Source organism: Oryctolagus cuniculus, chromosome 18 (assembly GCF_051225735.1).
Source record: "Oryctolagus cuniculus isolate XC-2025 breed Fujian yellow rabbit chromosome 18, ASM5122573v1, whole genome shotgun sequence".
Lineage (NCBI taxonomy): Eukaryota > Metazoa > Chordata > Mammalia > Lagomorpha > Leporidae > Oryctolagus > Oryctolagus cuniculus.
In genome coordinates this window covers 69,430,699-69,441,787 of record NC_142884.1, presented here as the reverse complement: position 1 = coordinate 69,441,787, position 11,089 = coordinate 69,430,699, and the positions used below count along the sequence as shown (strand labels likewise).

General features: G+C 41.2%; 1 long non-coding RNA gene across 2 annotated transcripts; it reads left to right on the top strand.

Annotated features, from left to right (window-relative positions):
• Positions 1-855: 855 nt before the first annotated feature.
• On the top strand, positions 856-6,536 carry LOC149121024 (uncharacterized). 2 transcript variants are annotated; one of them, XR_016225517.1, is made up of 2 exons: positions 856-2,108; positions 6,256-6,536. It is a non-coding gene; the product is annotated as an uncharacterized LOC149121024 (long non-coding RNA). The 2 variants fall into 2 exon arrangements; XR_016225516.1 differs by having other exon boundaries at positions 856-4,784.
• Positions 6,537-11,089: the final 4,553 nt, after the last annotated feature.

Genomic DNA, 11,089 nt, shown 5'->3' with positions numbered 1-11,089 from the left:
ACATACCAAATATTTTACAAATCAGGGGGGAAGAATGAGCCTAACATGCATCTAAAATTTTAAAATTTCTAATAGCAACATTAATGTCTTAAAAAAGAAATGAATTAATTTTTGTTCAATCACAAAATACAAATTATAATTTAATAATTATTCAATGAGTTATTTTATATTATTTTACACTGATTTTTCAAAATCACAAAAACACAAGTCTACAGATCTTTCTGAAGTGCATCAGTAGAGGACGGGTGGGAGATAATGAGTTGGTAGAAAAAGCTCCATGCTCGGTTGTTTCCCTTGTCATTTAGACTTTATGTTTGCTGCGGCCAGGGACCACCTTCTTCCCTGCAGCGCCTGTAATGCCCGGCATGAAGCAGTCTTTTTGAAACTACAGCCCGTGACTATTTTAATGACTCTATGGAAATACAGCTGTCTTTATACAGGAGATCTTCAAAAGTTCGTAGAAACACACTATCAAAAATTATATACAGGTTTCAAAATGGTTATGCACCAAATAAGCTTATCTTTAAATTCCATTTTCCCATAAACGGTTCAAAGTACCCTTATATGTATATATAAAACATATAACATATGTTTTAAGTCAAAATTCAACTAAGAGCATGGAGTACATGATAACCCACAGTTGCTCATTATGTAGTGTGTTCCTGTAATTCATTCATTAAGGAATCCAGACTGTTGGTCTTGTGAAATTTTCCACATGTGAGTCTGAGTCATTGCAACCTCATGGTTTTATGCAGCATGTTCCTTTGTCCTGAAGAGTTAAAATTGTATATATACGGGTGTCAAAAGTTAAGCTTAAGCTTACAGGTTTAAACCTTCCTGGTGCAGCTGTGAAAATAAGACAGAGTAAAGTAGCACCTTGACAGCAGGGACTCCATTTTGGAGCACTTGAGACTGCATTCTGGGAAAGCAACCCCCCCACCGTGAGACTCTGGTCTGAAACTATGATCTCAAATAGTCGGACAATAGCAGTGCACTACATCACCCTTGGCAATGCACAAAACCCCCCTAGCATGATTGCTCAAGCTTAAAAGTAGAAAGGTTGCACCTGGGTTACCTGGGCTAATAATGAAGATGTGATTTGTCTATGTCTTAAAATCATAATTGCTGATTGTAAGATTTTAGCAACCGCTTAGCAACCGTGTATTCTCTCCCCCCTCCCGATTTTGCGGTTTTTGCCTTTATAAACCCTATGCTGTAGTTCCTCACTGCTCCTCTGTCCTTGTCAGAGGGCCCCAACATGTTGGATCAATAAATTTAACCCTTTGCTGGTTGCATGAGAGAAAAAGTCTCTTGGAGTCGTTCCTCGGGCGGTGGGCTTTTTTTTAGACCCTAACATTTGGAGGTCCCACCGAGATCTGACTGCTGCCTGTGGACGCCTCCAACGGATATCTCTCAGGGTGAGTAAGGCGCCTATTGTTTTGATTGAATGTGTACACTTTAATTTGTTGTTTGGTAAGGTTTGTTATTTGTTTGTAATCGGCAGCGTGGTTGTCGGGCTCGAGCGAGAGCTCCACCCGACTGTGGCGGGCAGACGTGCTCCGGAGCCACAGACCACATCCCGGGGGACGCCCTGGGAGAAAGGGAGAACTGGGGACGCCCAGTGTTTCCTGTTTGGTGGGTTGCCTGCAGTAGGGAAATAGACTGCAGAGACTCACATTTTGTTTGTACTGCCGAAACTTTGGTATTTGATCGAGCTCGTTAGTCTTTTGTATTTGTTAAGCATTTTTGGGACGCCGTGATGGCTCCCGTTTGGTAGACATTTGTGTGGTCGTTGTATACTGCTTCTCTACGCTGTTTGTCTGTTTGTGTACATTGTGTTGTCTGCTAACATGGGCCAAACTGTGTCTACACCTTTGTCTCTAACTTTGAATCATTGGTCAGAGGTAAGCCACTAGGCACATAACCTTTCTTTGTCAGTCAAAAAGGTAAAGTGGCAGTCTTTCTGTGTCTCTAAATGACCTGCTCTCAGAGTGGATTGGCCCCCGGAGGGCTCATTCCATTTACCACTCATTAGCCGAGTGAAAGAGGCCGTTCTCCAGCCTGGCCGTCATGGGCACCCATACGGGGATTTTAAGAAGACATCGAAGGTCAGTATTCCTTCCCTCAAGCGGGACCGGATCTGTGGAAGTGACCGTTGAGTGTCCGGCACCCCACAGCTCTCCGAGAACGCGGAGTCCCCCCAGCCACGGCTTAGCTACGGCCGAAACTCCAGAGGGATTGTAAGGAACGGGAGGGAAATTAGGAAGGGCAGTTGGCTGAGAGCCTGGAGACCCCCTGAGCTCGCTTTGGCTTCCCGGCGGCCAGACTGCGACCCGAGGATCAGGTCTCTCTCTCGGAGGGACGCCTGGTCACGCTGCCTACTGCTACGCGAGCAGGGCTTAGCTTCGGTCGAGGCTAATATTGGCCCTTCAGGTAAACTCAGACAACTAGGTAGTGGGTAACCTTGAGCGATAGGAGATTTCAAACCCCACTCAGCCCCCAGACTGAGGAGCTTTATTGCTTTCTGCCTTCCTCCTTCTCCCAGGGGCTCCCTCCTCCACTCTTTTGCTCTCCTCATCTCCATTCCTGTACCACTGGCCAGGAGAAAGGGAGAGGGAAATTCCACAGGTCTCTCCACCCTGGGAAAAGCTGTTACCTGTTACCTGTTAACCCTTTCCAACCTGTCAGAAAGTTTTCCGTCTTTGCAGCTTATGGTAGCTCTGGTGCGTCTTAAAGTTTTTGTGAACTATTACCGTTGCTAAGCTTTGATTGCCTGAGGACTAAATCTGGAAAAAAGCTAAAGTTAACTATCTGTTGTAATTGACTGAGTGTCTGCAGTAGTCCTAATTGATCTGGTTTTGGTTAAATTATAGGAGGTTCCCAACACTCTTAGTAAAACGGCGCACTTACCCAACCCCACGGTTAGTCCTGCCAGGCCCTGGTGTGTGCAGTCTTCCCTGTAAATGGGGGAACACAGCCTTTCTCTGCACTCTATTCTAGTCCATGTGGCCTGCCACACCCAGGCAGGCATAGCCAAATATCTCTAGGCAGAGCCCCCATGCCAGGGCTGCTTCTTTTTCCTCTCCTGGAGGAATTTCCAATTCAATACCACTGCTGGCCTTACCTAAGGGAGCCAGAACTTTAAGCCATTAACCCTTTCCAACCTGATTAGTTTTTCTCTTTGCAGCTAATGAAAACCTAAACAATGGGTTATTCATCTGAGAGCATTCACCTGTCTTAAAGGTTTCGCGTTTTTCTATTGCCATTAGAGTCTTAATTGGGAAAACTACAATGCAAAGTTGTTTACATTGTTTATCTGTTTTTAATGTCTGAGTGATTACTCAACTGATCAGAAATGTACTAATTTTGGCTAAATGGTTTGACTCTCTGACAGCTTAAATTCTAAACCGAGTCTTCCAACTTTGGGCTTCCAGCCGGATCCCTGGAACTCTCAAAGAATGAGACTCTAAATTTGTTAAAGTAACAGCTGCTTGGGTCAATTCAAATTATATAAAATATATTAAAATGTTATAAATGGTGTCAGACCTATACTGTATTTATGTTTTTGCTTTCCAGCTAAAGTGGTCTTATAAAAATAAGAGTAAATTCTGTGTATACAAGCCTTTATGTTGTTAACTAAAGTAAGCCAATGCAGATTGGTTCAGAAAACTGAGGTAATGCAAACACCCTTCGGTTTGCTCAGTGGCTTGCTTGCTCAGTTTTACATGTCTTTGATATGCTTTAAACTTGTTTCTCTTAATGAGGAAGATCTTTTCAAAGTTGTAAACATGCACTAGTGTTTGCTGTCCAGGAGGTGTTATCCTCATGTTACTTAAAAACATGAAAATGTAATTTTAACTTTTATTTCAGATAATGGTGTGATATTCATTAATAACTCAGTGTCTTAAGTCATCTTGGCATCAGTGCTAAGTAAAACTTAAAAAAATATATTATATATACTTTTAACATCTCAAGTTTGATAAAAAAAAACTGTTTGAGTTTGTTAACATGTATTCTCATAGGTTGTCCATACATGAAAATTCAAGGCTATGTAAAAGAAACTACGGGTATAAAGTTTCAAAAGGTGTAAACAAGTCATAAAAAGTTTTAAAATGTTTACAATTTTAAAATATTGTTTACAGAGTTGAGTGCTAATGCCAAAATTACACTAACCTAAAGTTAAAGTCTGATCTTCTGTTATAACAATGGTTTTTTTTTTATAAAAATGTGTACTAATGTTAGTAAATATCTAAAAATGGTCTAAATCATAAATCTTAAAATCTGTTTTTGCAAAAACTGTAACGTCTATTTTAACAGTGTCTGCTTATTTGGTTACTCTGCCATTTCTAAAGTTAGGTCCTGTAAGCTTTTTTTTTGACTCTGTTAAATAATCCTAAATTATGTAAACTCTTATATACAAGGTTTTTTTATTTCTGGTTTATTCGACAACAAGAGACATAAAATTCATGTTAATCCATTGTGTACTCTACTGTCTCTGTTAAGTTATGGTTATGCGGCAGATGCTAGAAAACTGGGTTCCAGAAACCCAAGAAAGCTCTAGTGTCTACAGGCTACACAGTAAATACCCGAAAGCCAAATAATGGCAGAGACCTCTGCCACAATTTCTCCTCTAAGTCAGGCTACACAGTAAACACTGGTTAAACTGCCAGTTAAATCTAAAAGCCCAGAAAGTCAGGCTAGAGACCCAACTCGCTGCCTCACTTCTCCTCTTTTCTCTTCTAGAAGGGAAGTTACTACTGTTCTGCAGGACTCTCCACTGTGATGTACGGTTTGATCCCCAGACCTTATGTAAGGGATGACTGACCTTTTCTGTAATAATGCCTGGCCACAGTATAGGGCCCCAAACAACAACAACAACAACAAAAAAAGGTTAAACTATAAAATAATATGACAACTAGATCAATTTTTCGGTGTAAAAAGTTACACTGATGACCTCAAAGTATGCAAGCAGGTCACCACAGTGATCTTACCTAAAGGGTCATAGTTCTCCTCATGGGCACGGTCTTAACTCGCAGGAAAATACTAAGTGTCAGAATTTGCCCATGACCATAGTTTTTCTAGCTCACCCTGATATTTAAAAAAATCTCCAAAAATCAGGATTGGGTTGAGCACCCCCTTGACTAACATCATAGAGGCTGCCTCCTTGGTCTACTTTATTAGAGACCAGGAGAACGAGGAGCAAGCTAGCAGCAGAGGATAGGCAACAGACCAATCAATGGCTGCTTTACACGGTGATTGCCATCAAGGAGACCCAGCAAGGCCAGTGCACCCCAAATGGCACCTGTTGCTAATATAAGGAGCCAGGGCACTGGGCAAGCAGCTGTCGTGACAGCAAATGCCTTCTGTCAGCCCTGCCAAGAGCACGGCCACTGGACACGGAACTGCCCTGGGTGTCGAAGGACTCCTGGTTCAGAACCACAGACCCTGTGGCCCCGAGCTAAAAAGCCTTTGGCTCTGCCCAGCCTCTGCCCAGCTTCCAGCTCCAGCCACTGCTATTGAGGGGATGGCCTAGGGTCAGTGAAACGCAAGTTGCCTATTTCTATCCGCCTCCTATTCAGCTCTCCTCCTAGTCCAGCCATGTAATGCAAGTCAACAGGGTGCCTCCCTTAAAGGAGATTTGCATCTCTTTCAATTCTCTTCCAGCACCCCATGGATAGGTCTGGGCCTCACACACCCAGCCAGGCCTTAAAAGTCTATCCAATAACATTAAGCTTAGAAAGCCCTCCCTGCCAGTTCCTAAAAACAGGGCTTTCGGTAACAGCTAACTCAGATAGCCCTACACCGATTTGGACAGGGCCTCACTGAGGACTTAAAGGGCCTATCTCTTGAGGGGGGTGCACAATAATCCATAATATAAATGGTTTAATGTAAATAATTCATTAGTCTGTCTTTTTCCCAGCCTGAAACTCTAGTCTTGTACATTGGCTTAACTTCCTAGCAAAACTGGCTACTAAATATCCAAAAATATATATATATATATATATATATATATATATATATATATATTATCTCTGGGTCAATCAAACTAGCCAGGCACAAACCCAAATTTGTACTTTTCCTGGGAAAAGCCAAACAGCTCCAGGACCAGGCCAAGCAGGGCTGGGATTTCTGACCTGACATCTGGTCCCGGAAATCCTGGCTATTTCCTCTCCTTGGCCCACTAACTTCTGTAATCTTGATGCTTCTCTTTGCACAGTGTGTTTTTAATGCCCTTGTTCATTTTGTCTCTAACAGACTAAAAGCTGTTAAACTCCAAATGGTCATCAGGCAAGACTTCCAGCCCATTCCACTGGATGACCTGAGCAGCCCTCTGGACCGAGCAACACAGTCTTTCCAAGGCCACTGTTGCACACCATAAGACAGGTAGCAAGAGGAAATACCCAAATCCCCCTCGACGCCCACATGCCAGCTTCGAAGAAGTTACAGAAAACGGAACTCCATCCATAATCCCAAAGAAGAATTTTGGGTATTACCTCTTGAGGGGAAAATATTAGGCAGAAAGTCAGTTATGAGCTTATGTGTGTGTGACATAAAGGCCTAATGTGTCCAACATATGCATCTACATCTCAGTCATCCTGACAATGTTTCACGGGCAGCCTGGCCTTTGCATCGTGCCCTGCCCCCTTCTACCTGATAACCTGGCAGGTGGAGGTCCCTGCCCCTTCTGCCTGACAAATCTTCCACAATCTCCCAGATGCAGCCCAGTATCTGCATTTCAGTATTACAGAACAGGCGGGGGTTAAATCTCATTTTCATGGGGGTGGGTTATGCACGGCCCTAAAAAAAAAAAAAGTTGTTTTTATGCCGACTGAACCGGGGTGGTTAGAAACTCCATGGTCAAACTCAAAAAAATAACTGAAAAAACGGCAACAGGAGAGGGAAACTCAACAGGGATGGTTTGAGTCATGGTTCGGCTGGTCCCCATGGCTTACTACTCTACTGTCAGCCCTAACAGGACCCTTAATTGTTCTACTCCTAATTGTAACCATAGGACCTTGTATGTTAAATAGACACATCACCTTCATGTGGGAACAAGTTAAAAATGTTAAACTCATGGTTGTAAGACAACAATATGTCACATTAAAAGAGACAAAAACGAATAATCTCTAAGATTAGAGATCCTCACAACAAGGAGTGGGGAATGAAGAGTTAAAATTGTATATATACGGGTGTCAAAAGTTAAGCTTAAGCTTACAGGTTTAAACCTTCCTGGTGCAGCTGTGAAAATAAGACAGAGTAAAGTAGCACCTTGACAGTAGGGACTCCATTTTGGAGCACTTGAGACTGCATTCTGGGAAAGCAACCCCCCCACCGTGAGACTCTGGTCTGAAACTATGATCTCAAATAGTCGGACAATAGCAGTGCACTACATCACCCTTGGCAATGCACAAAACCCCCCTAGCATGATTGCTCAAGCTTAAAAGTAGAAAGGTTGCACCTGGGTTACCTGGGCTAATAATGAAGATGTGATTTGTCTATGTCTTAAAATCATAATTGCTGATTGTAAGATTTTAGCAACCGCTTAGCAACCGTGTATTCTCTCCCCCCTCCCGATTTTGCGGTTTTTGCCTTTATAAACCCTATGCTGTAGTTCCTCACTGCTCCTCTGTCCTTGTCAGAGGGCCCCAACATGTTGGATCAATAAATTTAACCCTTTGCTGGTTGCATGAGAGAAAAAGTCTCTTGGAGTCGTTCCTCGGGCGGTGGGCTTTTTTTTAGACCCTAACAGTCCTCTAAGATCTAGAGACTTAAAGAAATTTAGGGCCATCTTTTCAGCAGGAACACCCCAAAGTGGCATCAGGCGCCTCCCGCTGATGGTAAGGAACATGAGTGGATTCAGGTGAGGTCACCTTGATTTTTCCAATAAACTTTTCTGTCGCTTTTTAGGTAGCATCACATGCTTGCCAAACATGAACTAGAACCTATATTGCTTATGAAGGGTCCAGAAACTTAATTTTTAAATTATTCTGTATTAATAATTAGAATTTTTTAAAGATTTATTTATTTGAAAGTCAGAGTTACACAGAGAGAGGAGAAGCAGAGAGAGAGAAAGAGAGAGAGGTCTTCCATCCGATAGTTCACTCCCCAATTGGCCACAACGGCCGGAACGGCACTGATCCGAAGCCAGGAACCGGGAGCTTCTTCCAGGTCTCCCACGCGGATGCAGGGGCCCAAGGACTTGGGTCATCTTCTACTGCTTTCCCAGGCCACAGCAGAGAGCTGGATCGGAAGTGGTGCAGCCGGATCTCGAACTGGTGCCCATATGGGATGCCGGCGCTTTAGGCCAGGGCGTTAACTTGCTGTGCCACAGTGCCAGGCCCAATAATTAGAATTTTTAATAAGTATGTATATTTATCTCATCAGCTATTTGATTTCTTTGAGGAAATCAAAAAGATATGTAATAAATTTTCATCTTCTTTCCCTTTATTACATTCCAGAATATTATTTCTCGGGCATCTTCCCAAAGTAACAACTGGGTTTTGTTATTATTATCTTAAACTTTCAAATTCAACATTATACGTGTTTTCATTCACTGCAGTTTCCTGCTAATTGTCCCATCTTTGAGAGCATGTCAACTGCTGATACAAAATGTTCCACACCTAGAAACAGCCGTGTATTCTACTGTCATTGTTCAAGGGGGAAATGGCATTTGGATAAAAAATATGGCTGCTAGGGGCTCACTGCTTCTGATATAGGAAATTATATCAAACCTTCTTCCATGGCTATAGCAAGCAATGTGTTTTTATTTTTGTTGTTTTCAGAGAAAACAATACATAACTTCATTGTGGTATTTCTAATTTAAATTTAGAATTGTAGATTTTAACTCCTTTAATATTTACTTATTTTTTACAATAAAATTTTGGTTAATATCATCCCTCCTTTCCTTTATTCTACCGCATGCTATGACTCTACAAGTATTCATGCGTATATACAATAATTCTAGAGGAGCCTTAAATATTATTCAAAACCATTTAAAGTTTCTTATCTTTGCTTTTATCCTGAAAATATATTCTAATAGTCAAAGTGCTATGTTTTAAATTCACTTGAAGTATATACTTTCTGGACTGTCAAGAAATTTACTCTGCTAGTTAAATTTATCTGTTTCACTTTGCTTTTGACTTTCAGGGATTAAGTTACTGGGAAACAGTTTAATCCCTTCAGATTTGCTTTTAAGCTTTGTTAGGTGGGACCACAGCACTTAGTATAAAGCTAATTTTATCCTACCACTGAGGTCAAACTTCTAAATTAGATGTTCATGAAATTATGTTATACAATGGTACTTCAAACAATTGCTGGAAAAGTGGAATTAAAAGATGAGTTTATGTTTGTGTGAACAAATTTTGAAAGCTAGGTACAGCCTTTTTCTAATACACATTTCCCATGGCCTTTTGGATATGCATGGATTTCGAATTTTTTCCACCAAAATAAATACCTTTTAATTCAATTTTCCACAAACGTTTTGAACTCCCCTTGTACACTGCTAAATTATCAACTACAGTTGGTGTACCATCTTTTGTGACTGCATTTTTTCATTTTATCACCACTTTCAATTCCATCAATAGTTTTCTTATCAATAACATTTTAATTTTTATCAACATTCTTCAAATCTTGTCAACCTTGTCTCTATCAAATAGATAACAGCTGATGAATAATACTGTAGTATAAAATTTTAATTTTTCTTATTCTGAGTGATACTGAAAATCTTTATATTAAAATTCCATTTGCATTGGTTTTCTGGAAAACTCTCTGTGCATAGCTCCAAGCCATTTTTACAGAGAGAGAAGGAGAATGATTTTTTTAACAGCACAGAAAGTATTTGACTCCAGTGAATTTAAAACACAGCAATTTGACTAGTGGACTATATTTTCAGGGTAAAAACAAAAATGTGTGAGAGAGAGAGAGAGCGAGAGCAGCACAAATCTTCCAAAGGCTGATTCACTCCCCAAATGACGTTGTCGCCAGGGCCGGAGCAGCCTGAAGCCAGGGTCCCAGCGCTCAGCCGGGTCTCTTCTGTGGGCGCCAGGAGCCCCAGCACCTGAGGAGGCTCCATCTGCTGCCTCCCCGGATGCTTTGGCAGGTGTTGGGTCAGAAGCAGCGTAGCTGGACCTTGCACTGGCACTCCAATACGGGATGTGGGCAGCCCAACCCCACGCCTAACCTGCTGTGCCACGACACCCACTTCCCTTCTAGATTTTTTGACTCATATTTAAGAAAAGTTCTTTTCAGTTCTCAGTTACAGAAGAACTTATCCGTGTTTTCTTTGAATATTAGTATGCTTTCATTTTGTCCTTTTCCATGCCAGTAAGCAATTATCTTAACACCATTTTTAGAAAAGAATTAATCTGTTCTCCCCTGCTTTGACACAGTTTTTGTCAGACACGAAATTTCCCTAATGGTGAGTAACCTCTGCAATATTATTTTATGAGTCTGTAACATCAAAATGGAACTTAGAATTTTAAAAAGAAGCATTAAAATATTTGTGTAATCAATCATCATCACTCTAGTGATATTGCTATAGTTGAGCTTAGAGTTGATAATATTGATGAATACTGGTTTCTAAAAAATTTCATATGCTATAATGAAAGCATTTCAGAAATATTAAGCTGATAACCAAATGTGAAGTGATGTCAATCGATACCATGGTTACAAAACAGGCTGGTGTGATGGTAGATGTCTTTGTAGAAACAAGCACTTAACTTAGAATACTATCAATATATAATTCTTCAGTCTGAAACGAATCTTTAGAAAATTCTGGTGTATAAAAGTGCTGCTTTTGAAATTTAGCTTGAAACCGAATTCTTTCACTTTTTAGGGAAAGCTCATTATTGGATCCACTTTGCTTATCTTCAGTAGATAGCTTAAGCCAGGAGACTCGTGTAAGAGCCTGGATTTGAGAAGCACATTCTCAGATCTCCGCTAGGCTGCTGTCTCCCTGGGGGTGTAATCTGCTTGCCATGTGACTGCTGCCTCCCTTCTTCTTGAGACTCTCCTAAGGCAAAGTCATCCGCAAAGGGAAGAGGTCTGTCCTTGCATATGCAAGCCCAGAGTGAGATCACATTGTCACACA